Source organism: Cupressus sempervirens, chromosome 4 (genome assembly GCF_028749045.1).
Source record: "Cupressus sempervirens isolate cs-2001-9-10 chromosome 4, ASM2874904v1, whole genome shotgun sequence".
In the NCBI taxonomy this organism is placed as follows: domain Eukaryota; kingdom Viridiplantae; phylum Streptophyta; class Pinopsida; order Cupressales; family Cupressaceae; genus Cupressus; species Cupressus sempervirens.
This window is the reverse complement of record NC_143121.1, coordinates 728,865,089-728,871,088: the sequence shown is the minus strand read 5'-3', so window position 1 is coordinate 728,871,088 and position 6,000 is coordinate 728,865,089.

Here is a 6,000-nt window from a genome sequence, read left to right as displayed (position 1 = left end):
GGTACACAAAATCGATTCAATCAAATTTCAGATACAAGAGCTTAAATTTCAAGTAGAGGAGATCCAGCCAACCTGATTTATAATGTACTTTAATCTTGGTCTGAACAGTTACACGAGCGCTCAGAAACTCCGAACACCCTGGCTAAAATCTTGGAGCACCTTGTAAATGAGCTCAATTGTAGTAAGGAAGCAGATCTTATAAATTCTGAGGATCGAGAAAACCGTTCATTTCTTCTTGCGGTTAGAAAAAACTCGGCTTCTCGAATGAATCGGCCTGTGCATTTCTTGTTTTACTAATGGAAGAGATAATACTTGTCACGGAGAGGGAGAGGGAGATGATTTACTTTATTTTCATTGTCACGGACATAATACTTGTGAATTCTGGGTGGGTGATCTTTATCTCCGGTTCGTTTTTGGTGAATTGTATTTCTAGATTATTAATCATTAATAGAAAAGGCTATTATAAAAAAAAATTTAAATTTTTTTTTTTTATATGCAAATATATAGTCTTATAAAATTTAAACGTCTTTCATTGAAAGTTATTATAGGGAGATTTTCTATTATCATTTTTTCTAAATAAGAATATATATTAATTTTAAATTTTAAATTCCATTCTATGGATTCTCTTTTTCGAAATTTGGATGAAATTGTATGATTTCTTTTTCTTTTTTCTTACTTTATGTATGATGGATAATAGACTTTATTCTACCATGTAAGCCAAGAATGGCTTATAAAGTGGGATCAAGTAAGGGACTTTAGATTTAATAATTATCAAGTGATAGATTCTTGATTACAAGAATCTTTAAGAGTAATATCTATTACTTTTAGATTTTATTGGATGATTTTTTTCCTAGGTGTTCAATATCAAATTTCATGATCTGTCATTTGTCTTGTCATATTTCCCAGTTCTAATATTGGATGAGATAGTTTGTGCAAAAACCTTACAAAATTAAATCTATAAATAATATATGCAACCAATAGCTAGATCATAGATTTTGATTGTTTTTGTACTACTTCGAGATATAGTATTTGAATTTTTTTATTAATATTTTATAAAAATATAAATACATAATTAAAATAAATTTTCAGTTTAAATCTTAAAAGAATTACTTTAGTCTAAATTAATCTAAATAATAGTTGAATATATTCTTAACAATCCAAGATAATATAGTCCAACTTCATGCGATTAATTTGAAGGCGTTATATGATTTATTATGCCTAAGAAGGCAATCATCCCCTTACCATCAAATATTATTATGTGGCTAAAGGAGTTTCATATTTGATGTCACATTTATTATGTATAACACTAGCAGTCCAAAATGGGCGACTAGCCCAGTGAGAACAACCATAGTGAAGGAAACACTATCACCTGACAGATAGCTCACTGACCCAAATCATAAACAACAAATTAGCTGCCCATTATCATAAAAAATAAGTACCTACAAGAATTTGTCAATCTACTATCAAAACCATTATAGTCTATAGTGTCATACAAGTTACCAACAAGAAAACTAATTAGGCTACCAACATTAAACTTCATATAAAAAGTTTCCATATTGGCCACACAAGATCAAAGGTTAACCATCATAACAATATTTAAAAATTAACACAAAATGAGGCCAAGTAGTCGTTCTTTCTTCTCATCAGGGGGTTGGTTTCCCTTGCTGCACATTCAACATGTCATTTAATTGGAACCTATAGAGTCTTTAGGTGCTTTCCTCATCTTCCTCCACCTTACCTCCCATCTTCCCTGATTGAAGAAGCTAAAGAATGGTTACTACAAAATGCATAAACTTTACAAAAAAAATCCACCAAAGTGGTGAACCTCATATTCAAATAAATTAGCAGGTTCTTTTGCTTTTTCATCTTGGTCCACAATGTCTTCAATTTAGCTTCAACCTATTTGAAAGTACTTTGATCTAAATTGGTGGGTGGGTTGGGGTCTTGAACAAGGGGGTGCATGGGACAAGTAAAAGGGGTCAAGGGTTGGACAGGGGGTTTCTTAGGGGGAGGGGAAATAAGGGGGTCCTCCTTAGGCCTCTTGAGAGGGGAAGTAGATGTCATGAATGAGTTATCATTTGTGCCTAGGTTATCATCCTTTCTCATGAGATTTTCCATGCCCATAATAAGTGTAGCCAAAACATGGGTGTTTATATCTGAGAAGGCTTTTGCAGTATCTTGGAGAATACCATGTTGTTCCTTAATATAGAAGTTCCTCCTAGATTTTTGCTCCTACTTAGCATCATGGGTTCCTTTGTTTCCAATCCCCTTAGACACAAAATCCAAGTCTATCTTTTCTAGGCTATCTTTTATTTCATCTTGCTTTTCTTCCACATGTCCACATTTCTCTGATGTAATACTAGAACTTTCAATTATGTTATTTTAGACATTTCAGGCCGTGGATGTAGGTGAGGTTAGGATGGAATTAATTAACTAGGGGTGGGAGACATTCCCATAGAGATGTCTCAAATCTTAATAAGAAAAAAAAGATTGAAAAATAATGAGAGCCTGAAAGAACTAGATTCTAACTCTAAGTCTAAAGTAAGTGAGGAGAAAGAGAAACATGCAAGGAAAAAAAAAAAGCTAGAAGGTTCTAGTACATCGATAATGAGGAGGACGAAAATGTTACTAAATCCCACCTAAAGATGTAGGAAGTTTCTCAGGATAAAGATATATCTCATGTTTTGGCTAGTTTCAGTTTGGACAAGCTAGATCTCACAGCTTTTTATATGGGTGGCTAGGTTGGACAACTTGTGAGATCCAGATTGTCCAAACTGAAACTAGTTGAAACATGAGATATACCTTTATAATGACTAAACTTCCTCCATCATCAGTGGGGACTTAGTAGCATTTTCCTTCTCATAAGCATTGATGCACTGGAACCTTCTAGTTTTTTATTTTTTCCTCGCATGTTTCCCTTTCTCCTCACTTTCTCTAGACTTGGAGTTAGGGGGTGAAAGTACAAAGTTGTGTCACCTTTCAGGCTGACTTATCAGAATGACAAAATTTGAGTTATTTTAATAGCATTTCTAAAAATCTATAACTTTTCTAACATTCTTCGAATTACAATCAAGATATTATTCAATTTCTAATTATAAAATTAAATCTAACAAAATGAATTAATGATTGACATTCAATTATATCTGTATAAATTTTTGACACTTTTTCAATTAAGATTAGATGTAAACCCTAATATTAATATTAATAATATTTTTTAAAAAAATAGGTCTATTTTATTTATTAGAGTTTGATCCTTAGTAAGGAGAATACCACACAAAAACTTAACTTTCATACAATACCACTATTAAATTGAACACCACCAAAACTTAACCATCATATATTATTATTATATACTACTATTGAATATGATAGATCTTAACAAGGGGTGCAAGCGCCAAAGTTCTTGCCTCTAGTGTGGTGGGTTTTGGGGTAAGTGTTGAGTCAAATTGTACATTAAAATTTTTGAACATTTAGTAATGGTGACATATTCATAAATTGTAAAGTTTCTTAAAGTAATGCATGTGTTCAAGTGTTCATCTAAAGAGTCATAGACAAAGAACATAGAACTATGTTGCATCTGTAGCTTGAAAATAAATATTTAACATAAACAAATGATGTGCACAAGAAATTTAGGAAATATTTCATATTGTTTCTCCTTTGAATGGTTTTCTAGATCTTGCAAATGTTCTATTAAAATAGGTGTTAAGTAATTTTAAATTAATAACAGATTATATTCTAAAAATGAATGAGTGGCTCAAATTAGAAACTTGTTTGTTATGTACTTTATATAATGTATAAAATTGATATTATCTATATTATTGTTAACGTATCTTGAAAATGAGTGTACACCTTAGGCATTGTCAATGTGTATTGTTCTTTTGAATGAAGCAATGACAAGTATGTATGTTGCTGTTGAAAAAGTAGTTAGTCCCATGAATGTACTATTTCCCAAGTCATATTTTGAAGATGTATGGATAATTCTAATGATCCTATTTTATCAATGACATGATCTACGTTTAAACTTGAAACTATATTTTCCTTGAAGTCTTTAAAGGATTTTCTAAAAGTTCATGTTGTGCATGTCCTACAAAAATTTTAGTTCTTGATATAGTGTTTCTTGCAAGAATTACTTAAAAGTTCATATTTCCCTCTCAACAAAATCATTGGGCACATATCCTACAAGTTCTACAAGATTAAATCTAATATAATATGATCTCATCCATTTACAAGATATATTAGATTAATTTGCTTTTTAAATACTATTGGTTAACAATTTTCTCTCCTATTAGATTTTAAAATCCTAACTCTTTGATACACAATGCTTGGAGAGACAAAAACATGTTTACCAACAAACGGGTTAGTATATGTATTCTATGATTACCCTCTGAATGATTAGGTGTAATTCCCTATGATTTGAAATGATATGCAATGAATTTGTTTTTATGAGATCAGAGGTTTTGACATTATAAGCTCATAACTTGAGAGTGGTAAAAGATATCCAAATTGCTTGTAGGCACGAACAATTTAGGCAAAATAGATTTGAATAACCTATCACTCTCAATCGAATGACTGTAGTAGATTATCTTAATATTTCTAACTCTTACTTCTATTCTAAATGTAGATTAACCATCAAAATGTAGAAGAGGAATGAAGAGATATGCATACGAGGGAAAATGGAATTGCTCTCACTACCAGCCTTGAATGAAATGGAATCCAACCAATAACTAATAGATTCATACACATTTATCTTTCATTTCCCAATGAAACTATCTAATGTGAGTTGAAATTAATAAGAGGAGTAACAAGACCATATATAAAAAAAGTAAATGGAATCACCTTCATTATAGTTACCAAAATGAAATAGAATCCATATGTTAACCACAGAGCCACATATGATTTTCTTTCAACTCTTAATGCAGAACTAATCTATGCATGGGCAATAAAACATGACAAGAAAATAGGGTAAATGAAATTATAGACCAATTCACCATCAACTTTGTCAACCTTTATATCGTCAAATGAGGTTACATTTATAGTTTTTCGTTATCCTTCAGTTTAGCAGAGCAATAGTCACAAAATAGAAAAGGAAATAAAATGTGAAATTATCTAGTCATATGAATATGTGGCATCTTCTCCATCAATGATTCTAAATCCATGGTGTTTATGAAAACGGGAAATGATTATTCGATTTTATGCAATCTCAGAAAAACTTGTAGAAAATTGTTAATTCTTCATAGTCTACTATTTTGCGCCAAACCTGTGTATTTCATATTCCAATGGTCATTGCATTTTTGAACACTAACCATCGATCTTAAATTAATGATCATGATTAAAACATTATAAATTTTCTTTAAAACTTCCTCCATGAGTCCCTCCGTGTACACGTATCTTTCAATCATTCTGTCACTATGATTATTTTCCTTGTAACTTTTTATAGCGACATAACAATGAGCGTTGACCTCTCTTTTGATCTGATGGCAAAAATAAAAGATATTAATTCTCTATTTTCTTTATGATGCGGGTCCACTTTCCAACTAGGTACACCATGGTGAATAGTTGGAACTATTTTATTACTTGGAGGATCTAACAATGACCTAGTTTTTCTTTGTGAAATGTAATGGCCCATAGGACACATGTCTTTCTGTCGCTTTTTTGTAATGATTAAAGCATGTTCATCTTTTCATAATGATATAGTGACGAGTGTAGATGTTCTTTAGATCTGACAATGAATAAGATGCATCATTGAATAGTCATATTTCCATCGTTAAAACTTCATCCATTGATCTGGTCTTTATCGATAATCTGGATTTGATATTCTAAACCATTTGACTTGTCAACTGGCCAATAGTGTGCATTCTTTCATTCCTTTGAATTTTCTCCACCATTTAGCTTATTATGATTGCATATGAACCGTTCATGTACCAAATCGACGATGCATATTTTCTTATCTTCATATTTTGACTCTAGGAGGGTTTTGAATCTTTTCTTCTGCATGAACTA